Below are 26,977 nucleotides of genomic sequence, written 5' to 3' on the forward strand. Positions count from 1 at the left end.
TTTAGTGTTGCAGTCGTGTTATCAATGATGTAATGGATCATGTAATGTGTGATGTAATATGTGGGTTAATTAGCAGTGTATGGAGATATTTGCTCATATTATCTAATTAAATTTATTTGAATTATTTGCATTATTGATTACATTTTTATTTTTTGATTCTCAGCAAATAACTAAATGGACATTAACTATTCTAAAAAACATTATATACCACACTGTTGCTCTTCATGCTTATTGGGGTTGAAACTCTTTTTATCGTGTATGTTATGTTATTTTGCTTTATTTTCACTTATTAGCTAGCGTCAATTGCAGCTTACTCGTATCTTAGGCACCAAAAGGAAGCACCTTGGAGAATGATTATCGAGATGTTCACAACAATGCGGACCCCTAAGGGAGAAAAACACAAGAATGTATGATAAAAAGCTACATCAAAATCTTCAAAGGCAAACATATGTAAAAAAAAATACTAAAAGCAAGCACAGTTGTTGCCATTGGGTTCTGCCTATGTGGTACACCTGGCTTTTTTGCTTCTTGGATCTTCTGGTTTTGCACTTTATGCCGTTGATGAGTCTCACTACATGTGTGTCACCCACAGTAATAACATGCCAAATGGGCTGCACGTGTTTACCGCCAGTGTCTGCCTTTTAAGATAAGGTGGCTGCGACGCAGCAAGGGTAAGGGGCACTTGGCTGGTTACACGAGAACATCTGAACACATGTGTATGCAGGAGTGTGTGGGCTGCACGTGGGAGAATACTGTCATGCACAGTCCGGTACCTGCACATAGGTAGCCTGGTGCAGAGGGGACCCTGCAGGATTAGATATTGACCAGGGGTAGGCCTTATAATGTTAGTGTACACTAATAGGGAAAGTCAGTAGGATTTACTGTTTTGTTTGTAGTGACACTTTATTATGTTCATAGATTGAAAACTGCTACCTGGGATGGGCCTGCCCAAGCCTGCTATTCTATTCTATTCTAGTCTGCAGGTTTTATATAGTACATGACTACCAGAAGGCCTACCAGATGCCATAGAATGTATGGGGTCTAAATAGTTATTCCCTGAGCACCCAGATCTTCAAACCTTTGCAGAATGGGAGTTTTGGATCCAAAAGGCATAGCTCAGGAGGCAGAGAATTCCATAGTTTGACCCAATGTGATCCCCAATCCTGGTGACCTTATGTAAATTGGTAGAGGCTGATCTTAGGAGTCTTTTGGGCATTTACAGTGAGGCAGGTGATCGTAGCAGAGGGGGCCTCTTCTATTTATCGCCCTAGGCATGATGCAAAGAGATTAAAACTGAATCTGGCCCTCCACCGGGAGCCAGTGGAGATCCCTGAGGGCCTTTGTAACTGACTGATATTTAGGTGTATTTGTAAGAAGTCAAGCTATCGTGTTCTGCACAGTCTGCAACATTTTGACCACATAACAGGATGAGCCAAGATATAGGGCGATCCCATAATCCAGGCATGCTAGCACCAACGGCTGTACAATCACTCTTCTGACTGTGAAAGGGAGGAGCTTGAGAACTTTCCTCAGAATGCCGTAGCAGCTAGCAGACACATTTTTGGCTTGATATTCCATTGTGAAATTGGGATCTAGCCACATCCCCAGGCTCTTTATTGGGCCATAATGGGTCGGCCGCTTGCTCAGGCATTTTAGTAAGGGGCTTGGGACACTGCTCCAGACGTTATTGCCCAGCAGCATGACTTTCAGCTTGTCCTTGTTGAGTTTTAGTTTACGCCCCGCCATCCAGCTGCCTACTTCCTGGAAGCACAGAGTCAGTTGAAATCGACATGACCAGCTGGGATTAATTGGCTTAGGAAATCAATGACAGTCCAAACAATTACAAAATGTCGGCAAGGGGGAGCATATATAGATTTAAACAGTTAGGATTCAGACAGGGGTCCTGAGGCACCCCACAAATAAGGGGGAGGCTGATTGAATAATAGACCTGATCTAATACCTGAAAGGTTTGATTCTTCAAAAAAGTGGAGGGCCACTCAAGTGCTCTGCTCCGACACTGACATTGGAAACATTCTGAATGAGGATTGAATGGTCTCTAGTGTCTAAGGCAGTACTTCGTTCGAGAAGGATGACAGCTGCATATCTTCTCTGGTCCAGGAGTTTCCTCATTTCCTCGACCACTACTAACAGTGCACATTCAGTGCTGTTTTGTGGTCGGAACCCCATTTGAGTGGGATGAAGCAGAGCCTTAGATTCCAGGAAGGCTGAGAGAGTCTTGTGAACATGTTTTTCTAACATTTTGTCCAACTCCAGGTAAAAGGGAAAAATGCTTATGTAAATGTAAATGTGTGTATACTTGTAAAGCGCACTATCACCTGAAAGGTATCGTGGCACTGTATACCGCTGTGGAACCCTTCCTGGCTTTCCCTGTGAGATGCCCCCTTACTGGGCACCTCCAAGGTGAGGCTAGGCATCCTAGCGCTTTCGGGCCCGTTGTGGAGATTAAGCAAGCTATTGCCCAGAGTTGCAGAGTGGGACCCATGATTAGAGTAGGCACCGAGGCGAGAATTATGGAGTCCGTGGATATTGAGCCCAAGACCCTGCCGTGTCTGGAATTGAACCCTGGTCCCGGGCCAGACCTCTGCCTCAGGGTCTGCCACTCTAATCGGTGAGCCACACTTCTCCTTATAGTTATATAAATAGAGGGGGTCAAGATTAGGCTTTTTTTTAAAGTGGTCTGACTATTGCATGCTTCAAGTGGTGAGGAACCTGCCTGCTAGAGAGAGAGATGTTTAACAACTCTGTTAACACTGGGGTAATGTAGTTAGATCCTTGACAAAGGGCATGAAGAGTGTTGGATCCAGTTAGGAGCCCTATTTTTCCACTTTACGGAACTTTTGAACACAGCGCTCTGATATGTAGGTGAACATTGAGAGATGGCCATCTTTTAAATTAGATATGGATTAACTATTGGAAAAGCCAACTGACTTATTGCATTGGGGAAGGAGTAATGAATATCTAAAATAGAGTTCTGAAAGAAATGTGTTAGATCATTGCTGTGCTCCACAGAAGCATCCACAATGGGGCTCACTGTAGGCGGTACAGTAATATCTTTAAGGATTTTAATATTTCTTTAGGCAAGTTGGAGGAGTTATCTATTTTATTGATAAAAAAGTGGCTTGAGACGATTTGATTTCTGCATGGTACAGTCTAACAGATTTCCTATTATCATATTTGTTGGACTCCTCCAATGTCTTTCTCCATTTTCGCTCCATACGTTTATATTTTCTCTTCAAAGACAGTAAATGGGAATTTGAACCAGGGGAATTTATGCATCTGATTGCCATCTCTCCTCCACCTGTTTAAAAGATCTCTATTAAGTGATTTAGTGATACATTGATTACACTGATGTGCTGCCAATACAGCACAATCAGTGAAAGCAGGTGTTAGATTTCCCAGGGCCTGTCGCTAGCTAATCATCTACATTAAGTTTAGGCCGAGCGCGATCTAATCGCCTAACCGGGGGGAAGATACATGGGTGATGAACATATTCTGAAGGCAAAGGAATCATAAAATGTTCCGACCAAATCCAAGACAAATTGGTCTGAACTTGGAGTATGCCAATATTACTTAAGACAAGTTCAATAGTATGGCCCTTCTTTATGCGTCCGACCCTCCACCAGCTGTGTTAGCTGTCATGAGGCCATATCATGTAAGAGGGTTTTCAAAGCACTATCTTTCTTGTCATTCACATGCAAGATAAAATCACCCAATACAGTGAAGTTGGCTTTGTCTTCGTTCAGCTCCACCATCACTTCTGGCACGGCTTGAAGAAAATGGACATAAGGTCCTGGAGGTCTATATACAAGGATTCCAGAAAAGGAAACGTGCAAAGTTAGTGTTAGTGAAAAGACAAGGCTTTCACAATTCCTAAGAGGCAAGGTGAAGCACTTCACCTACTCCCTATAGATAATTGCCAACACACCATCACCTTTATCCTAGTTGTCTAGCATTGCAATACAATAATCAGGGGGATGCACCTAATTTATGTCAGACCCAGAAATCTCCCTTGCAAGTGTTTCACAACTTTTGATTGGTTCAAGGAGAGTGTCTGAGATGAGTGAATAGGTGTGATGTGATTGATTTTGACGCGATAGAATCACCTAAAGCGTAACCTTACTTTTTACTTTATAGACCCAGAATCAGCCAACATCCATGTTTCCATGAGAAACAGAACACCCAAACAGGACTCAGCAAGAAAATCAAGTATATCCAGTTTATGGGCGGCCAAGAAACGATAATTAATCAAGCAGGCACAGCTAACTAACAGAGGTGAGATACAGCCAGGATAACACTGGTTAAGGCCTGGCTGAAGGGACCACCCGCAATTTGGGCGCGTCCAGGATGACAGGCTGTGGTCTAAGAATTGGGTGTAAATGCTAGATGGAGTTCTCCTAAGTGCTCGCAGTTGGCCTGAGATTTAATGCATCTTACCTCGTGAAGAAGGGATAGCATCCCTGGCTTCTGGTCCCTGAAGGGTGCAGACTGGCACAGATCGGCTTGCCTTAGGCACACCTATGGCATGCCACCGATGCACCCACTACGCATGTCTGTACTGTTACCTCCATTTTAAGGTGGGACAGTCGTAAAGACTAGAGTGAAGCTCCAAAACATGATGCTTAATAGTTACTTCCCTCAGTAACCCCGCAATGCAATTCACAATGATATTCCCACACAAAAGATTATACCACAGTTGTAAAGCAGGAGGGTGGGCGCACACTGCCTCACATCTCAGCACTCAGTTTGCCATGATGCATCATAGTAAATACAATGCATGATAACACTTATTTCGGTGTCAGGCTTTAGTTTTTAACCCTTGTTGGTGCAGCCAGTGCTGTGTATTTCTAGACACGTGTTTCAGGATAGCTGTCCTTCTTCAGTAGAGAGCAACACATTCTTTTTGGGGGTGCAGGAAAAGCTTCCCAAAGTCTTCTCAGGTCTCTGTACCATTTGCTGGGTGTATCAACCAGAGCGTGTCAGCTCATGCTCTGCACAGTCTGTTCGACCAGCCTTGCCCTCACACACTCACCATTCTATTCCAGCATTCCACTCACACATTCATATCACAAGACGCCGCAAGTCGGACAGGTACATGGATACAACAACTACTAACAACAGGCCGACTGGAGCAGATTGGACTGAGCGGCACTGCCTTAGCATGGGTCTGTTCTTTTCTTCTGGAACGTTCACAGAGGGTTCTTCTTAGACCCTTTAAATCTGGATGCAAACCTCTCGAACGCGGAGTCCCACAAGGCTCAGCGCTAAGTCCTTTGTTTTTCAATGTTTACCTAGCCCCGCTAGCCAGGGTGGTGGAGGCATGTGGAGTCAGAGTGATCTCATATGCGGATGACACACAGCTGATATTCTCATTTAGAGATCACTCTGACTCCAGCCTCTCCAGCTTCCGCCATTGTCTGGGCGAAATCTGTGCGTGGATGTCCTCGAATCACCTACGGCTTAATACTGACAAGACTGAGGTCTTGTTTTTTAATCAAAAAATGACCATTCCACCCCCACTTTGGTGGCCTACGGTACTTAACCCCCCTCCAGTCCCGGTCCATTCTGCCCGCAATCTGGGGTTCACATTTGATGATACCCTTTCCTGCAGCCCTCAAATCAATAAGGTTACTGCGACCTGCTTTGGCAAATTAAAAATGATGAGAAAGATCTTTCCATTTCTGCCAATGGAGGCTCGCAGAACCGTCACTCAGGCATTAATCACTGCCCATCTGGATTATGCCAACAGTCTGTATGCTGGGGCCCCTTTATATCAAATTGAACGCCTGCAGGTGGTACAGAATGCTGCGGCAAGACTGATTGGTAACATCCCATATAGACACTCTATCTCTGCGTTCCGCAAAGAACTCCATTGGCTTCCTATAGCCAACCGTATCAAATTTAAAACGCTTGTTCTGGCCTATCGAGCTCTGAACGGCTCTGGCCCAGAATACTTAAGAAAGAGATTGAGATTGTCTCACTCAGTCAGAGACCTTCGTTCTAACAATCTGCGTCTCATGTTTGTGCCTAGATTCCGTCGCTCAAGAATGGGTGGCAGAGCATTCGCTGTCTTAGCTGCCAAACATTGGAACAGCTTACCGAGCGACCTGAGATTCGCCCCATCTGAAGCTCTGTTTCGAAGATGCCTGAAAACTTGGCTATTCGCTTCTATCTAGATTGCTCTTCTCTTCTAGCAGATAATTTTAGCGCCGGGACACCCCCGTCGGGGGTAGCCGTGCGCTTTATAAAATCCATAAATAAATAAATAAATAACAACATGCATAAGCAATATAACTGCATAGCATACAACACCTCAAGTGCTGTAGGCTATGAATAGTCTAGTATAGATGATGTTTGCACAGTACAAAAATTTAGGTTTATAATTGAAATCACCACCCTGTAACCATTAGTTTCTCTTCTGTCGTAAAAAAGGCTTGTACTGAAGATAACTAAATTTAATATTTCTAATTAAAATGACTGCCCAGTAGCCTTAATTCTTTTTTTAGCAGTAAATAGAGCTTGTACTGAAAATAGAGAGATGACAAATTTCCCAATATGGCCGCCGCATGACTATTTGTGTTCTTTAATGTGATGAGAGAGCTTACTGCACAATAATTGAGGCCTCTCTTGCACAATATGGCCAAAGCACAACTATTAATCATTATTTCAGTAGTTGATAGGGCTTAAGCGCAGCACACCGGCCTCCTTCCCCCAAACACCTGACCAGTCACACAGCTGAAATTCATCTGAAGCACCGGGAGAGAAGCTCACAATGTTTGATGACCTCATCCACACCGCCACACCAATACGTCAACTGAAGAGCTCCCCTCCGATGCTTTGTCTGAAGTCCTCCAATCCAATACGGAGCACTCAAACGGACTCCTGATGTGTCAACTGCAAACTTTGAATACCACAGCATTCAGCCGGGGCTTCAATTCTAGAAGACACCCATCCTCATTGCCAATATTTATGTGATGTCCAATAATGAGTGAATACGTGAATCTTGGTTTATTTCATCCAAAGAAGCCCCTGCTGGTCCTCACATCCCGTGCACAGTCAGTGGTTAATATTTGTGCTTCTGAATATTCAACCTGTTTGGTCACCATGTGATTGAATTAATTTCCATTTCTTGCTGTAGTTGTCAAGATGGCTTACCATATATCTCCTGAACTCTAAATTGTATGAGGTTCCTGGGGTACTGGGCACAGCATTACGTTAGAGAGAATGATGGAGTCGTGTTCTTTAGAAGTTGAAGTGTTATAGATTTTGTGGTATCAGAGCAGTGCTTCTTTATTGCATGATATTTCCAGTCTGCATGATGTTCTAACTGTATTTACATATTAGTGCTAATAATCTTGTATACATTGCAGGTTCCCACATTCATTTTATAATAAAGGAAGGCATTGCCAAGTCTTGAATCCCAATACACCCATTATGTTTTATATATTGACCAGTGCCAAAAGTGACTCTTTGGTCCTTTTAAATATCTCTGGGGAACAAGCTCTCTTTTCGAAAGCAGACTTTTTCTGAAACTGAAGTACAATAAGATATAAGTGACCAATGAAATGAGGAATCAATTCCTGCCATATTAGTCAGAAAACTACTTCTGACCTCATGTATATGCATATGGAAAACCAGGGCTTTTTGCAGTGTCCCCCACTTTGTATCCCCATTTTGACTACTAGATGCTGATATTCTGACTCTGATTGTGACTCAGGGCCCATGCTCTGGTTAAAAAATATAAGTAATTAGGTATAATTACAATTGGTACTGACAACCTACCTGTAAGTCTCTAGTATATTGTATGGCATGTAGGTTTAGAGCCCCAGTATATTTAATGTACTTAAGAGTGCATTGCAGTGGTGCCTGCTGTCATTTTAAAAGCAAGCCCAGCCTTGCAGGCTGCTTTTAAATTAGAATGATATGCAAATTCGACTTTGGAATTTAAGGGACTTCCAAAGTAGTAAATTACCCTATTTCTTACATATAAGTCAACTCTTAGGTCTCCTCTAGGTGCCACAGGGGTACGGTGTCTTGTACTATAAGCACTGAACAAAACTACAAAAATTATGAATACATGTTTCAAAAACCAGACAAAAACAGTATACCTATAATTTACAAGTTCCTCCTAGATCCCCACCCTCAAAACCCTACATTAAACATTAGAAACGTTCGTACCTGCTTTGACGAACAGCAGAACTTTCCTGTGACTTTGACGAACAGCAGCACCTTCCAGTGACTTACTTCTAGAAAAATGTACCCAAAATTAGGCAAATCGACTACAAAATTGATGTTAGCTATAACGAATATGTCAAATACTATCTCCCTAAATAAAACAATTGGGATTACATGTTAACATATTTTTTTGATGCATAAATAACATACAATTAAAAAAAATGATATAAAATATGAAAAAATTATGTAAAGTATCAAATAAATAATACTGTAAAATGTAGTATTATTTAAAATATACTTTTAAAAGTTAGTTAAAAATTGGTTTGAAAAATGTATGTGAAACAACTGTATTAATGTAAAAACATTAATTTACCACAACGATAAAAATTATGAAACAATGTAAAATGTAAAGGGCTGTTTAAATATAATTTACATATTTTCTCCTTATCCCCTAAAAACTCAACAGTCCACTCCTATACCAATACAAATATAGTACTTATATACATTTTGTAATTTTAGACAAATAAAAATAATTTACAAAACATGTTAAGACAAAAACTAACATACAACTAAAATAAAACATTCTATATTTTTTATCAAATAAATCATAACAAAGATATTATGGAGAATGGTATTTTCTCTAACAATGATTTTTCAATGATATTAAAAACAACACTTAAAAAGAGATTTTTACCTTCAATATTCTTGTTGACAATATTTTTGCCTTCCCAATATTCTTGCCATGTGACATCCCCTAGCGAGATTTTCGAACGCGAGCTTTCGCCAGAGTTCACGTCTGGTCGAAGTCAGGGTTATGTTGTTCGAGTAGATTTGCTACTGCTCGAGTAGAATTTCTTCTCGAGCAGCAACAAAATCAACTCAAATGGCTGCATGCACTTGCGCAATACATGGTGCCGTTTGTGCTGATTTTCAGTGCTGTTTGTGCTACCGCCGCTAAATTGAAACGCAAGCAGCACAAGTTACATATTTTGTGCCCATCTGCAGAATTCTGTAGTATCTTGAAGAATTTTTTCTAACTTCATGGAATTCCACAGAGTGAAACTCCATGAGTTCTGCCCACCTCTACTTAGGAGGTCACCTTGAGCATGCACAAAATAGATTAAGGGGTTAGGGTCAGAAACCTATGGAAACATATGCCAACCCAGAATAGCAAGACCCTATTGCATTGCTCGTGTCAGAACGGGTTCACTACCAACCCTTAAATGCCACACTCAGTCACAAGTTAGGTCTCAGTCCCAAAAATTATTGCGTCAGTACGGTCCGGGTGCGGAGAGTACGGTCCGGGTGCGGAAATTCCGGCCCGAGTGCGAACGTAAAGTTAGGAGTTTGGAAGTGCATTCTGTGAATACCAAAAATCGTAAGTGCCTTCAGTGAATACCAAAAGTAGTAAGTTTAGGATTTTGTCGCAGATTAGTTCTGTGAATCGCCCCCTTTGTGTTTTTATTACCAATAAGGTTTTCATTACCTAGCAAAGTATACCTGAATGGAAAAGTCCACGCACATATTTCTGTCAGGGCATTCATTAACCAAGAAGAAAACCCTGTTTTTCATACAAATGAAGTTTAAAGAAGTAATTGAGCTATTCACACAAATCATAATTTGTTTTATTGTTATTTGAAGTAGCTATCCCTCTGGAATTGCTAAAGTTCAGGTGTCAAGATTGTCTCTATATATAGCCGTCATTTGTAGATGGTAGAAGAAGTGGAAATAATCATCTTTATCTTTCATATCACCAGATGATTTTGGTGACATGCTATTTTTTTTTTATTGTTTTGAAAGACTGAGTCCAAAAGAACGTGTCGATCATTGGATGCTATGAAACTCAGAAGTTACATTTTATTGGTAAACCCATTTCAGTGCTACCCAGAATATCCTTCATCAGCACGTATAATGGTCGTTCACAGTAGCCCCAAAAGTCATATATGTTGTATTAAATGCACTTCGCAGTACAATATTTTTTGATACTGATGTAAGGGACTTCACTCTGATTTATTTTAAAACTGAGGAGCTTGTAGTTTCATCGTTTGTGGTAATGTGCAATACCAAAAAGAGACAGAAAAAGGTGTTCAATTTATTTTTATGTTCTTGTTGTTTTACCTCCTGCCATTCTCCTGTCATGCTCCGGATAGAGCCAGGTTTTATATTACAAAGAAAGAAGCATATAAGGCTATTTGCAGATGTATTTCTAATGACATATCTTGGACGGTTGCTGCCGCCCCTCCCCGCTCCCCGGGAAGCATCAATTTTATAATATGCACAGCACCTTTTTCACAGCAGTCGACCTTGGTTAAAGATTTCTGTACTACAAATTGTTTTCTGTCTTTCCTTTGAAATCACTTGACAGAACTCGTTTCTTGAAAAGCAGTCAAGGCAAGCATATAAAATAGACAAATATGATCATTTGCATATATAGATATTTACAGATAGGTAGAAGTGAGTGTATGTGTGTGCGTGTGTGTGTGAGAGAGAGAGAGTGCTGTGTGTGTGTGTGTGCTTTAGTGTGCGCATGTGTCCCCTTAAAATATGCTAGTAAATGTAGTATGTCACTATGTTACTTGGGATAATGATGAAACTCAAGTCCAATCCCTGTGTAGGAATTATGTTAACCACTTACCCAAGAGAGAGGGAAATCAGGAATATAAATGGCCGATGTGAAGGAAAGAATCATGTGACAACATGCACCCATCCATACCCTCTGACACAAGAAGGTCGGGCCCTGCGGGCAGATGGGCGGACACACACATGGAGGCATAGGGTGCTGTGCTGGCAGCAATTATCAATGAAAGGTTTCCCCCAGGGCGATCCAGATGCACACAGCAATACATTCAAACAAACACTGTCAGCAGCCTACGTCATGCCATTATGGGATGCAATAGGAAGATGGTTGCAAGCTTGGAAAGTTGGAAGTTCCATCAGGATAGGTTTTGATCAGGAAAGAGGGAGAATAAGCCATATCGGTGTATATTTCCAATGAGGGGTGTGTTGCGGTATGGCCACAATGAAAACCGTAAAACTCGAAAGAAAAAAGAAGGTGGTGAAGAGTCCTTCCGGTCATGGACTGGGAGCTACAGATGCCTTCTTTGTTTTCTCCATGTAAGCTTAGGTCATATCATCATGGTTTCTACAAGCTACGACTGGGAAGGACAAAGGGGCAGATTTACAACTTCTGGCGCATCTCTGCTAATCAGCAAGGATGCGCCAGAACAGTTGCGACACGCCAAACCACCCGTGCGCCACCACTGATGCGCCACATTAACAATGCGGCGCACCATGGTGCACGGATGGGCAGATGCGTGTCGCATCCCCCGGCGGAAAGGCGGCGCATTGCTGGAGTCACGTCGCAAGCGCGATGCAGCTCCAGCAGAGGCTCGGGGTGTCCCTATGCTTAACATGCTGCGTCAATCCTTATGCCTGCTTCAAGCAGGCGCAGGGTTTTGACGCAGCATGGCCATAAAAGTGACTGAGTGAAATCTTGTAGATTTCACTCAGCCACCCCCTGTGCCGGAACGCCCACATATGGAGCAGGACTTTACAAAGTGACGCATCTCCCTAGATGCGTCACGTTGTAAATACCCTGCAGCATGGTGCTGACTTTGCACTGCCGCTGCGTCACAAAAGTGACGCTACGGTGGTGCAAATGTGGCATATGGGACTTGTAAATCTGCCCCAGAGTGTCTTTATATCCAAGGAATGGGAGTAGCAACTGCATTTGCTCACGCCTCCAGTAAGGTGAGACAGTTATGGTATTGGAATATCGTTCTAAGGTGTGTAATTCTTGAACCCTTTTAGCTGGGGATTTCTGCAAAATGAATAGGTAACTCCACAGTCGTTGACTGGTGACCAGATTCTGGAGCATATAATGACTGGTGATGAGAGCATGGAGTATATAATATATTTTGCTTTTGAGAGAGTCTTCACTATGAGGCCTAAAGGATAAGAGGCCAGCACCTCTACATAGACACCGAGCTTAGAAGAAAGACAATTGAGACCATTGTAGGAAAATGTAACTGGAGATTTTATCTTTCCGTACTAAAGTTATTTTTTCTTTTGCGCATGCATCCAGATAAAATCCCAGAGAAACTGAACAGCCACATTCTTTGTCACCTCATAACTTAAGCTTCACTACAGTAATACTTGCATTAAAGAGAATAGATTCACACATATATTAAATTTGAAGATACTACAGTATTACTGAACCCCAAAATAACTAATGTGAGAAATACATAATTTCTGCTCCTTTGATTCTATGTTGCGATAATTTTAAGAAGAGTACAACTTGGTAGATATTGATGCATTCAAGGCTGCAATTTTTTTCTGTCACCATATTTCTAAACTTCTTGCGAACACCAGGATTGCAATAGCTGTTGATTTTCAGGTACAATTTGGGACTTTTACATCAATTATAACACGTTTCTAGAAAAAATGATAGGCAACATCCATCGAATTTCAAAGTGGCAAGGAACACTGTTTTGAATTTAAACTGTGAGAAAATGGCACATCCATTTTCAGCTATATCTAGCAAACTAGAAGAAGTATTGCCAATATGAAAGGACAAACTGGACAAGTTCCTAAAAGAAAGAAAAGCAAGAAATTTACTGAACAACAGGCAGCCTTTATAATTGGAGACTGTGCAAGATAGCCGAGACCTGACAATCCATCTTACATAGTTAAAGCCGTAGGGGCTTATTACGAGTTGGTTAGTCCGACTGCCGTAGGTCCATGTCCACCCCCGCCAGCAGCTCACAGCACTGGCAGTAAAAAGACCACCGTATTACAAGTTGACAACAGGTCCGGCGTTGTGGAGGCAAGAATCTTGCAGCCGTGTTGAGTACTTTTCACAAATATATCGATGCCTGTGTGTGTATTTCGACTGCAGATGTGTTGGATGCACACATATTCATGATATATGTGTAAAAATACCATATACCCATTGCCGGGGTTCAGCCCATCTTTGGGCTGTCCTGTAAACGAGTATATGGTTCGAAAAGGACTCACCTCTAGGTGGCCCCAAACATGGACGTTATTCTCGGTGTGAAGATCCTGCTGTGAAGGGGGGACCTGGAGAAAGGGATCCACGTAGAAATTTGCCTGGAAGAGGAAGATGGGAGTGAGTACGCACCCCAAATCCTTCATCACCGCCACCTTGAAGCAGGTGGTAGGACTGCTGCGGTCCACTCGTGGAACAGACAACTCGTAATACGGATGGTGGTGCATCATACTGTACCACCCTTTGGTGGCTGCCTTTCCCCGACCACAAACCCAGTGGCTTGCTGGCAGTCTCTGCAGTACAGCAGCAGTCTTCACAAAGCTGATCTGCCCATCTCATAATACGATGGTCGGACAGCCGAGCTCACATCGTTCGGACCACCACTGACAATACAGCAGTCCACGGGACCGCCAAACTCATAAAGACCTTAGTCTCAATGTTATTGAAAATTGCAGCACCTACCCTCTATGCTGTATAGCTCTTTTATCTCAACTCTCATAGAAGCTGATTCGATATTCTGGTTTTCTTTGTTGTTCATATTTGTATCTGTCTGACATTGACTATATGTAAATAAAGACTTTTTTCTTTTTTGAAGGAATCGCTCTATCCGGAATGGCTTGATTTTCAAAGCTGAAAACTAGGTTATAAAGTGAAAAAGAAGTAGGATTACAATATCATTACCTTTCTACAAAAGAGCTAGAGTGTGGCAGCTCTTGCAGGAGAAAGTCTACATTGTGCTTGTAGACATAGGACTGTATAAACTGTCTATTAATCTAGAAGTAAAATGTATGACTAGCATATGCAATCATTAGCTTAGCAAAGAGTATCAATAACGTAATTGCACAATTTATTTACCAGAAACTTTGCTGACATGGTAAAATACTACTCAGAACACAAACCACATTTTGAAAAAAGTACATGCAGTGGAACACGGTCCACCAACATGACAGATTACATTATTAAAATAATTTATATATTTATCTTTTTATTTGTAATATTATGTATAGGGTGAACAAGGCCTTGAAGTTATCTGCGAGATTTCATATGAGCAGTTACTGCAGCATACAAGCAGTTTACAAAGAACAGTTACATCAGTTAAAACAAGCATCTGACACAAGAAAACCGAGGGTCTTATTACGATGGCGGCCGTTCAGACCGCCGACAGCCATCTTTTCGGGTAGGAACTGTTCGACAATGAGTTAGAGGGCCCGCCGCCCTATCATGATATGACAGCCTTGCAGGCAGTCGTAAAATGCCTTTTCTTTACTGCAACTTGTGCTGTGGCATCGGATTGGGCCACAGCACAAGCAGCAGTACAAAAAGGCACTTTGTAAACTTCCAACCAACCTTTGGTGTAACCCTACAGTCAACACACAGGGGAGCGCAAATAGTGGACTACATGTACCATGATGCAAAGGAGCCAACAAGCAAACTTTTCTTAGATGTGATGTAGTGTCTGGTCACGCCCTTTCCCCTGCCCAAACTGAGTTTCATGACCTCCTCTACATTTATCTCACATTCCTAATGTTCTTTTTTGTAAAAATAGAATTATGGCCTATTGATTACACTCCATTCGGCATGAGTTGGAGAGTATGGCTTAAGCTGGGGTGTACCGCTTAAGCTGGAGATTCTGGCCTGACTGCGGATGTAAAGATATGACTCATAAATGACCTCTGTGAATGCCAAAAGTCATAAAATTAGACTTTTGTCTCAGATTGCCTTTGTGAAACGGGACCAGTATCTTTTACAGATTCATATTACAATCTGAACAAAGTGCAGCATTTCAGGCAAGGGTTCCCCCCTCTTGTGTGGGGAGTGGCGTGGTGTGGAGTGGTGTGGAGTAGAGTGGCAGCCTTGTGTGGCACAGAGTGGTATTGTGTGGTGTAGAGTGCCATTGTGTAATGTGTAGTGAAGTGGCGTGGAGTGGAATTGCATGAGGTGCCATGATTTTTTGTGGTGTGGAGTCGAATTGTGTGGAATGGAGGGGAGTGTAGTTGTAATGCATGGATTGGAGTGAAATTTTGGAGCAAGGAGTGGAATTGTGTGGCATGGAGTGCAATTGTGTGGCATGGAGTAGAGTAGAATTGTGTGTTCATAGAATTGTGTGGTGTGTAGTGGAATTGTGTAGCATGGAGTGGAGTGGAATTGTGCGACGTGGGGCAGTGGAATTGTGGTACATGGAGTACAGTGGAATTGTGTGATGTGGAGTGGATTATTGTGGCATGGAGTTGAGTGGAATTGTGTATTATGGAATTGTGTGGCATGGAGTGGAATTGTGTGGTGTGGATTGAAGTGGAATGGAATTGGGTGGAATGGAATTCTGTGGCATGGAGTGGAATTCTGTGGCATGGAATTTTGTGTCAAAAAGTGAAGTAAATTGTGAGGTGTGGCATTGTGTGGCATGAAGTGCAGCGTAGTGACATTGTGTGGCATATAGTGGAGTGGCATTGTGTGATATGGAATGGAGGGGCATTGTATGGTGTGGATTGCAGTGAGGAGTGCATTGGAGTGATATTGTGTGGTGTGGTATGGTATTGTCTGGTGGCTCAGTGGACTAATGCATCCACTGCAGAGGCCTGTGTTCGAACTCATGGTCACAGGTTCAAATCCCAGCGGATCCACTCAGCCTTTCATCCATCTGAGGTCGATAAAATGAATACCATTGAGTTGGGTAACAATAAACAACTGTTATTCAGTGCCAAGATACCCCGTCAGGGGTGATCGTGCGCTTTACAAAATACACATGTTATGTTATTGTGTGGTGTGGAATGGTATTGTGTGGAGTGGACTAGAGTGACATTGTGTGGTGTTAATTTGATTGGAATTGTGTGGCATGGAGTGGTGTGGAATTGTATGGAGTGGAATTGTGTGGCATGGAGAAGAATTGAAGCATGGAGTAGAGTGGAATTGTGTGGCAGTAAATTGTGTGGCATGGAGTAGAGTGTAAATGTGTGGAGTAGGGTGGGATTATGTGATGTGCAGTGGAGTGGAAAGGAATTGTGTGGCGTGAAATTGATTGGCATTGCGTGTTGTATAGTACAGTTGAATTGTTTGCATGGAGTGGAATTATGTGGCGTGGAGTGGAACTGTGGGGCATTGAATTTTGTGTTACATTTGGTGAAGTGGAATTGTGTGGCATGGAGTAGAGTGTAGTGGAATTGTGTGGCTTGGAGAGTAGTGGCATTGTGTAGAATGGAGTGGAATAACATTGTGTGGCATGGACTGGAGGGATGTTTTGTGGTGTGGAGTGCAATGGCACTGTGAAAAGTGGAACTGAGTGGCATGTGTAGAGTGAAGTAGAGTGACTGTGTGTGGCATGGAGTAGATTGGAACTGAGTGGTGTGGAGTAGTGTGGAAGTATTTCATGTGAAATTGTGCGGCTTGGAGCTGTGTGTGGTGAAGTTGAATTGTGTGGATTGGAGTGTGATTGTGTGACATGGAGTGGAGTGAAATTGTGTGACACAAAACTCTGTGGCATGGAGTAAAATTGTATGGCATGGAGTGGAGAGGAACTGTGTGGCTGTGGCTTGTAATTGAGTGGAATGGAGTGGAACTAAGTAGAATGGCTAGAAGTGAAATTATGTGCCGTGGAGTGGAATGTCATTGTGTGGAGTGGAATGGTGTGGAGTAGCATGGATTTGCATGGCATGAAGTGGAATTGTGTGGAGTGGAGTAGAGTGGAATTGTGCGAGGTGCAGTGGAGTGGAAATGTGTGGGGTGTAGATGAGTGGAATAAAATTGTGTGGTATGGAGATGAGTGGAATTATGTGGCATGGATTGGAGTGGAATTGTGTGGTGTGGACCTCTTTGGTATGGAGTTCAGTGGCAAGGAATTGTGTGATGGTAAGTGTTAGAATGCTATTATTTGGTTGTGTATATTGTTCTGAGACCCCTCGCCACCCTAACCTCCCACACTGTGACACCCCAGGCCCTGGCTGCACTTTGCTGGCCCCGTTTGAAGTGGAGCTGCTGCATTTGTTCCACCATGAAATGGATCCAAAAGATGAGCAGGCCAGTCAGAAGTTTAGCAAACATTATAGGTCTGCTTGCAGCTTGATAAGGAACTGCAAATCTCCTTTTCCCTCCACTGCCTGAAAGCGTCTAGCCTAGAGAATCACTTGCTCAAATCAAGCAAGCAGTGCAAACCCAGAAGAAAATGTCTGTCTGATTTCAAATACATTTTTAATCATGTGGTAGAAGGGACCTATGTTTACAGGGACCTCCCTGTGAATTATGTCTGCATACATTTCAAAACCCCAGCAGATGTCATCAAACAGAGCAACACTCTGTAGTGACTATTGTTGGTGATTACTGCCCATGCTAGGCTGGTAAACAGCACTGTGTTTTGTTTTCTCTACACTGCACAGCCCCTTCTTGAGTGCATGCCCTAAGCTCCAGACTTTGAAGGAATGGAAAAGCAAAATCCATGGTTTAAAAGTAGCATCGCCAGTGGGGCACTTCATTAAAATACACATTCTCAACATTAGGATTTTGTGTCGGTTGCAGGGAAAAGGGGCAGCAAATGGGTGTCCACTTTTTCTTCAAACATCGAAGGAACTGTAGCAATGGTCTGCAGTTGCTCATGTGGTCAGAAAGGACTGATCATTTACTGACTGGCCTAATCAGTTAGTTAGCAAGGGTTCTTCTTCCCTTGTGAAGTTGATCCAAATACCTGAGTTAAGCGCAAAGCAAGAGATATGTGCTTACTGTAGACAGTTATCTGCTGTATGACATTAACACTGGCTCTATCTTCATGCCCTTAACGACATTAATGCCAAAAACATGGATTTATTTACACACAATGTGTGTCAAAAAATCTTAAGGCAATGCATGTCAGTGATTTGGTTTCTCACTTATTTGAAGTTTTACTTAATCTTGCCTCCCTCAATAGTTAGCTATTTAACCCCTTCGGGGCTAATGACGAGCTGGGCTCGTCATCGCGCTTACCTGTCCTGCGCGGATGACAAGGCCAGCTCGTCATCAGCCCCACCCTCGGGGGAAGCGCTGGCGCTCCCCCCGAGGCTCTCAGATCGTCATTGTTTTGCTGGGGGCGGCAGTGGAAGAGCTTCCGCTGCCGCCCCCGCCCCCCCCCATGGTAATCCCTGATGACGTCAGCGCGCACAGCGCGCGCTGACATCATCAGGGATTCCCAGCGCTCGGGAAGCCATTTGCTTCCTGCGCGCTTCAGAAGAAGGTAGGTTTTGGGACTCCGGCGGGGGTTTGGGGCAGCGAAGAGGCATCAGGGGAGAGGAAAGAGATTTTCCTTTCCCCTGATGTCTCTTTGCAGGGCATTTCTGCCTCACGATCGCGCACAGCGTCGCGATTGTGCGCGGAAATGCCCCCACTAGACACCAGGGATATACTTTTAGTTTTTAGGAAGTGACCCCTTGGGCAAGGGTCACTTCCAGGCTGGCTGGCAATATGTTTTCGTTTTTCTGCCCCCCCTGGGGGGAAATCGGCCCGTTTTTTCGGCCGTTTTGCCCCCAGGGGGGGCAGAAATTCCCCACTAGCACCAGGGATATAGATTTGTACAAAGATGGCGGCCATTTATTTTGTTTACGTTTTTCTGTCCCCCCTGGGGGCAAATCGGCCCGTTTTTTTTTGCCGTTTTGCCCCCAGGGGGGACAGAAAATGCCCACTAGACACCAGGGATGTAATTTTAGTTTTTAGGAAGCGACCCCTTGGGCAAGGGTCGCTTCCAGGTGGGGTCTGAGTATGTTTTCGTTTTTCTGCCCCCCCTGGGGGGAAATCGGCCCGTTTTTCGGCCGTTTTGCCCCCAGGGGGGGCAGAAATTACCCACTAGAACCAGGGATTTTTGTTGGGGCAATGTGTTTGTTTTGGGAAGCGACCCCTTGGGTAAGGGTCGCTTCCAGGTGGACATGATTGTGTTTTTGTTTTTCTGTCCACCCTGGGGGCAAATCGGCCTGTTTTTTTTGCCGTTTTGCCCCCAGGGGGGGCGGAAAATGCCCACTAACACAAAGTTTTTAGGAAGCGACCCCTTGGGCATGTTTGCTGGTGGTGTGTGTGGGGAGTGGTACTTGGCTGGATGGTGTGCGTGGAGCGGTGCTTGGCTGGCGGTGTGTGTGGAGTGGTACTTGGCTGTCGGTGTGCGCTGAGTGGTGTTTGGCTGGCGGTGTGCGTGGAGGGGTACTTGGCTATCTATGCACAGAGTGGTGCTTGGCTGGCGGTGTGTGTGGAGTGGCGCTTGGCTGGTGGTGTGTGTAGAGTGGTACTTGGCTGTCTGTGCACGGAGTGGTGCTTGGCTGGCGGTGTGTGTGGAGTGGCGCTTGGCTGGTGGTGTGCGTGGAGTGCTACTTTGCTGTCTGTGCACGGAGTGCTGCTTGGCTGGTGGTGTGTGTGGAGTGGCGCTTGGCTGGTGGTGTGCGTGGAGTGCTACTTTGCTGTCTGTGCACGGAGTGCTGCTTGGCTGGTGGTGTGTGTGGAGTGGCGCTTGGCTGGTGTTGTGCGTGGAGTGCTACTTTGCTGTCTGTGCACGGAGTGCTGCTTGGCTGGCGGTGTGTGTGGAGTGGCGCTTGGCTGGTGGTGTGCGTGGAGTGCTACTTTGCTGTCTGTGCACGGAGTGCTGCTTGGCTGGCGGTGTGTGTGGAGTGGCGCTTGGCTGGTGGTGTGCGTGGAGTGCTACTTTGCTGTCTGTGCACGGAGTGCTGCTTGGCTGGCGGTGTGTGTGGAGTGGCGCTTGGCTGGCGGTGTGTGTGGAGTGGCGCTTGGCTGGATGGTGCTTGGCTGGCGGTGAGTGGTGCTTGGCTGGTGGTGCTTGTGGAGTGGCGCTTGGCAGGTGGTGTGCGTGGAGTGCTACTTTGCTGTCTGTGCACGGAGTGGTGCTTTGCTGGCGGTGTGTGTGGAGTGGCGCTTGGCTGTTAGTGTGCGTGGAGTGCTACTTTGCTGTCTGTGCACGGAGTGCTGCTTGGCTGGCGGTGTGTGTGGAGTGGCGCTTGGCTGGTGGTGTGCGTGGAGTGCTACTTTGCTGTCTGTGCACGGAGTGCTGCTTGGCTGGCGGTGTGTGTGGAGTGGCGCTTGGCTGGTGGTGTGCGTGGAGTGCTACTTTGCTGTCTGTGCACGGAGTGCTGCTTGGCTGGCGGTGTGTGTGGAGTGGCGCTTGGCTGGATGGTGCTTGGCTGGCGGTGAGTGGTGCTTGGCTGGTGGTGCTTGTGGAGTGGCGCCTGGCAGGTGGTGTGCGTGGAGTGCTACTTTGCTGTCTGTGCACGGAGTGGTGCTTGGCTGGCGGTGTGTGTGGAGTGGCGCTTGGCTGTTAGTGTGCGTGGAGTGCTACTTTGCTGTCTGTGCACGGAGTGCTGCTTGGCTGGCGGTGTGTGTGGAGTGGCGCTTGGCTGGTGGTGTGCGTGGAGTGCTACTTTGCTGTCTGTGCACGGAGTGCTGCTTGGCTGGCGGTGTGTGTGGAGTGGCGCTTGGCTGGTGGTGTGCGTGGAGTGCTACTTTGCTGTCTGTGCACGGAGTGCTGCTTGGCTGGCGGTGTGTGTGGAGTGGCGCTTGGCTGGTGGTGTGCGTGGAGTGCTACTTTGCTGTCTGCACGGAGTGCTGCTTGGCTGGCGGTGTGTGTGTAGTGCTGCTTGGCTGGCGGTGTGTGTGGAGTGGCGCTTGGCTGGTGGTGTGCGTGGAGTGCTACTTTGCTGTCTGTGCACGGAGTGCTGCTTGGCTGGCGGTGTGTGTGGAGTGGCGCTTGGCTGGTGGTGTGCGTGGAGTGCTACTTTGCTGTCTGTGCACGGAGTGCTGCTTGGCTGGAGGTGTGTGTTGAGTGGCGCTTGGCTGGTGGTGTGCGTGGAGTGCTGCTTGGCTGGAGGTGTGTGTTGAGTGGCGCTTGGCTGGTGGCGTGCGTGGAGTGCTACTTTGCTGTCTGTGCACGGAGTGCTGCTTGGCTGGCGGTGTGTGTGGAGTGGCGCTTGGCTGGTGGTGTGCGTGGAGTGCTACTTTGCTGTCTGTGCACGGAGTGCTGCTTGGCTGGCGGTGTGTGTGGAGTGGCGCTTGGCTGGTGGTGTGCTGGAGTGCTACTTTGCTGTCTGTGCACGGAGTGCTGCTTGGCTGGCGGTGTGTGTGGAGTGGTGTTTGGCTGGCGGTGTGTGGGGAGTGGTGTTTGGCTGGCGGTGTGTGGGGAGTGGTACTTGGCTGGATGGTGTGCGTGGAGTGGTACTTGGCTGTCGGTGTGCGCTGAGTGGGGTTTGGCTGGCGGTGTGCATGGTCTGGTGCTTGGATGGTGGTGTGGGTGGACTGGAACTCTGCTGGCGGTGTGTGAGTAGTTACTTTCTGTTGGTCACTACACACACTGCTAGTTGAGTGACACTCTACGCAGTCCATCATTTTCTGTAGTTGCTATGTCAGATATGTGGGCGTGTGAAAGTGATGGGCGGCTGGCGGTGTGAATGTTTTGTATGTGTCACACGTACAAAAGGTGTATGAATGTCCTTACTGCCCCTGTGTGATATGGGTACTGGTAGTAGCAAAAGACTGACTGGCACCAAAGTGGTCAGGCACTTTACAAAAATTCAAAAAATTATCCAGTGTCTTGATGTTAAAACTCATCTAATCTTATTTGGTCTAAGCCCTAATTGATGGCCCATCTGGCCGAATTTTAATTTGGGGGGCAAATTTGTGTGTTGTTTTTTTAATTGTTATATTGTTTGTGAAATGTGGTAGTAATTTTTTTTTCTTCTCTATTTTTGTCTTGTTCCAGGCTTTTGCTGTTTGGATTGTTGTAGGTTGCGTGTCTGTTTGCAGCTTGTGTAGTTGCTTGTGCTTGGTAAGTGAATGTATTTTGTACTACTTCTCCTTGATGTTTGTCTTTTTGAAAAAGGTTGTACCTCTAGCAGTTTGTGTGGCTCTGTGTTTTTTTTTTCAGGATTAGTGTTTGATGTGCACTTTGTTTTCTAATGTCATTTCTTTTTTTCTTTCTAGTGGGATTTCATTTCTTTTCGCTGTGTCTCAACAGAGTAGGTGCTGGTGAGTGTAGCTATATTTTGTAAGAGTGAAATTGTTTTGGATTGTATTTATCTTTTAGTGAAAGCCTTACCTTGTTTACTTCTTACTTTGCACAGTGTAGGTTGTTGTTCACTTGTGTGTGCAGTCTTCTTGCTTTGTAAGGATAATGGCTAGTCGCAGGATTACTGCTCAGCAGGTTCTTGGTTTGCTTTTTGAGTCTTCCTCGGACCATGGTTCAGAGTCTGAGTCCGATTCGGACTCCCAGGAAGTGGCAGAAGATTCAGGCAGTGAGTTTTCTCTTCGCATGGAATCATCATCATCGGATGATGACTCTTCTTCTAGTGCTGATGAAGGGCCTATGGTACAGGAGGACATTGTGTTGCCGGTAGTGGGCCAAGAGGCACCTGTGCTGCTGCCTAGGGCCGCAAGGTTTCCTTTCTTTTTACGTCGGCAAGAGGCATGTGGGCTGGAGCCTGCACCCAAAAGGCTTCACATTGCTGTGGTGCGCAAAGGGGCATCTGGTGCTTTTCGTCTTCCTGCTCGTGTAGTGCAGCAAGAGGCATCTGGGGCTGTTAGGCTTCCCATTGGTGTAGAGCGGCAAGAGGCATCTGGGCCTGCTGGGTTTCCCGGTGGTGTAGTGCAGCAAGAAGCATCTCAGGCTGCTGGGCTTCCCGTTGGTGTAGTGCAGGAAGAGCCCTCTGGGGATGCTACGTCTTCTGTTGGTGTTGTGCAGCCAGAAGTATCTGTGGCTGTTAGGCTTCCCGTTGGAGAACAGCAGCAAGATGTTTCGGTGCTGCAGGCTGGGGTGGCTGCTCCCCCCGTTGATAGGGATGGCCTCTGGGTTCCCCCTGGCTTGGTGCAGCCGGCATTGCCAGAGTTCACTGGTGTTCCTGGGTGTAGAGTGAATACAGAGAATTTTCTGCCAATTAATTTTTTTCAGTTGTTTTTTGACGATGTGTTTTTGCAAAAGATTGTTGAGCAAACCAATTTATATGCAGAACAATATTTGAGGGCCAACAGTGCCAGCCTTAAGCCCTATTGTAGAGCAATCCGGTGGACTCCCACCAATGTTGAAGAGATGAAGAAGTTTCTGGGATTAACTTTTTTGATGGGCTTGATAAGGAAGTCATCAATTACTTCATATTGGTCCACTAGTCCCTTGATGGTAACAGCTGTATTTCCAGCAGTCATAAGTCGTGATCGGTATACGCTTCTTCTTCGGATGATGCATTTTGCTGATAATAGTTTAGCGTTGTCACGCGATCACCCTGATTGTGACCGTTTGTTTAAAATTCGGCCTGTCCTTGATCACTTTGTTGATCGTTTTTCTGAGATTTTTGTCCCTGGTAAAGAAATTGCAGTGGATGAGTCTTTGGTGTTGTTCAAGGGCCGCTTGGTTTTTAGGCAATACATTCCTAGTAAGAGGTCACGCTATGGAATCAAACTGTATATGCTGTGTGACAGTGAGACTGGATATGTCTACAATTTCAGGGTGTACACTGGTAAGGAGTCCCGCATTAACCCTCCCGGTTGTCCTTCTACTTTTGGAGTAACTGAGAAAATTGTGTGGGAACTAGGTAGAGGATTATTTAACAAAGGCCATCATTTATATGTAGATAACTTCTACACTGGTGTGCAGTTGTTCAAGGAGTTGGCCAAAGTGGGCACTGTTGCTTGTGGCACAATGCGCAGTAACCGTAAAGGTTTCCCAAAGGAACTTGTTTGCAAAAGGCTTGTGCGGGGACAGTCTACGGCATTGCGATGTGGGGAGCTTTTAGCTGTGAAGTATTCAGACAAGAGAGATGTGTACATGCTGACTACTATCCACGATGAAAGTACTGTACCTGTGCCTGTTTGGGGTCAGGGTGCTGAAGTGCGCAAACCTGTGTGCATTGTAGCTTACAATAAGTTCATGGGTGGTGTTGACAGAGTAGATCAGAGGTTGGAACCTTATGCTGCTCTTCGAAAGGCTTACGTTTGGTACAAGAAGTTGGCTATCCATCTGTTCCACTTGGCATCATTTAATGCTTTCGTTGTGTACCAGAAGTCTTGTCCTGGGACGAAGATGACTTTTCTTAAGTTTCAGGAGTCTATAATAGGCAGCCTTGTACTTGTGCAGCAGGCAAGTGTTCCTAGATTTGGAGTGGTGGAGGAAGTGGCTAGATTGCAAGATCGCCACTTTCCTGAATCTATTCCTTCCACTACTGCTAGAGACTTTCCGACTAGAAGATGCAGAGTCTGTTGGCGAAGAGGCGTGCGGAAGGAGTCTCGTATATACTGTCCTGACTGTCCTTCTAAGCCTGCATTGTGTATGTCAGCTTGTTTTAAATCGTACCACACGCAAAAGAACTATTGGGAGTTTGATTGAGCTGTAAAGTGAATTGCTTGGTCTGCATTCTGTAAAACATTTTTAGTTTGTTTCAAGGATTGGCATTAGTGCAAAGTTTTTATTTTAAGAATTTGTGTTACCTGATTTGTAGGTATTTCCATTTGTTTAGTGTCATTTTCAAAAAAAGAATTCTAAATGTGTTTGTGGTGTGTGCCGGCTGGTGCTTGGCTGGCGGTGTGTGTGGAGTTGCGCTTGGCTGTCTGTGCACGGAGTGGTGCTTTGCTGGCGGCGTGTGTGGAGTGGCGCTTGGCTGGTGGTGTTCGTGGAGTGGTACTTGGCGTGGTGTTCGTGGAGTGGTACTTGGCTGTCTGTGCATGGAGTGGTGTTTGGCTGATGGTGTGTGTGGAGTGGTGCTTGGCTGGCGGTGTGTGTGGACTGGTGCTTGGCTGGCGGTGTGTGTGGAATGGTGCTTGGCTGGCAGTGTGTGTGGAGTGGCGCTTGGCTGGTGGTGTTTGCGAAGTGGTACTTGGCTGGAGGGTGTGCGTGGAGCGGTGTTTAGCTGTCTGTGCACGGAGTGGTGCTTGGCTGGCGGTGTGCGTGGAGAGGCGCTTGGCTGGTGGTGTGCGCTGAGTGTTTGGCTGGCGGTGTGCATGGTCTGGTGCTTGGCTGGTGGTGTGGGTGGACTGGCGCTCGGCTGGCGGTGTGTGAGTAGTTACTTTCTGTTGGTCACTGCACACACTGCTTGTTGAGTGACACTCCACGCAGTCCATCAATTTGTGTAGTTCCAGTGTCAGAAATGTGGGCGTGTGAAAGTGATGGGCCCTTGAATGGCGCTGTTTGCTGGTGTGAGTGTTGAAATGTGATGGGTCCGCGGCTGGCGGTGTGAATGTTTTGAATGTGTCACACGTACGAAAGGTGTATGAATGGCCTGTAAAGAGGTTGGTGCCTTGACGTGGCTTTACAGCTCACGAGCTGTGAGTCAGTGGTTCAGTTTATCATACTTGCAATTATACACAGTGTATTTCATTTTTGTGAAATTACTTGCGTATACAATTGTATGTACTGAATCATCACTCACCCTCGTGCCAAATCCAACCAGTATGTGTGTGTGCTTGCGGATTAGATGGGTGTGCAGTAATAATTGTTTTTTTTCTCTTTCTGCATTAGGGTGTACCTTGTCCCTTATTGTGATTGTTGTAATGTGTTGCTTTTATTCCAGATGGTGTCAGTGGTCTTGTTTGTATCAGGTATGAAAGGTGCGTGAATGGCCTGTAAAACGGTTGGTGCCTTGTCGTGGCTTTACAGCTCACGAGTTGCGAGTCACTAGTTCGGTTTTTATGCATTTATTTATTGACAGAGCATTTCATTTTTTTGAAATATCTTGTTAATAAAATTTTATATACTGAACCATCACTCGCCCTCGTGCCAAATCCAACCTGTATGTGTGTGTCTTTGAGGAATAGATAGCCGTGCTTGAATGTTTGTCTTTTGAGTAACTCTGTTAAGGTGAGGTACCCTTTTACTCGGGAGAACAAGGGGAACGCTGGGTGGTAGGACATTTTTGCCGGCACGGCGATCCCACGGCAAAATTTTTGTAAAAGTGCTATTTTTACCTAATTAAGGTTTGCAAGGAGTTCTGGGTAGGAAAACATTGGGGGACCCACGCATGCCATACCTCCCTGGACTCCCCCGGGTGTCTACTTTTCAGAAATGTGTGGGTTTGGTAGGTTTCCCTAGATGGCTGTCTCGCACGGGGCCAGAAACCCAGGTAACCCCTCTTGCAAAAGCTGGAGAATTCATGTCCACCAGCTTTTGCAAGAGGGGTTACCCGGGTTTTTGGCCCCGTGCGAGACAGCCATCTAGGGAAACCTACCAAACCCACACATTTCTGAAAAGTAGACACCCGGGGGCTTCCAAGGAGGTATGGCTTGCGTGGATCCTCCAACGTTCCTTTACCCAGAATCCCTTGCAAACCTCATTTTTTGCTTGGAAATAATCATTTTTTTTCACACGTTTTAGTGTGGGAAAGCGTGGCATCACTGGGCTCACACAAATTACCTCCCACCCAGCGTTCCCCAAGGTCTCCCGATAAAAATGGTACCTCACTTGCGTGGGTAGGCATAGCGGCTGCTTTAGGAAAAGGCCCAATTCATACTGTGGAGACAAAAACATTACCTTTAGCCAAATAATCTTATTTTTGAGGGGGTCACCTGAGCTTTTGGCCCGGGGCTTGGCAGGCATCTTTGGAAACTACCAAACCCAAACAGTTCTGAGAACTAGACACCCGGGGGAGTCCAGGGTGGTATGGCATGCGTGGGTCCCCCAATGTTTTCCTACCCAGAAACCCCTGCAAATCTGAAATTTTGGTCCAAAAACCAACTTTTCCATACTTTTTTGGGTGGGATCTCGCTGCCGGAACAAATGTCCTACCACCCAGCGTTTCCCTTGTTCTCCCGAGTAAAATGATACCTCACTTGTGTGGGTGGGCCAAAGGC

The sequence above is a fragment of the Lissotriton helveticus genome, chromosome 2_1 (assembly GCF_964261635.1).
Source record: "Lissotriton helveticus chromosome 2_1, aLisHel1.1, whole genome shotgun sequence".
Taxonomy (NCBI): domain Eukaryota; kingdom Metazoa; phylum Chordata; class Amphibia; order Caudata; family Salamandridae; genus Lissotriton; species Lissotriton helveticus.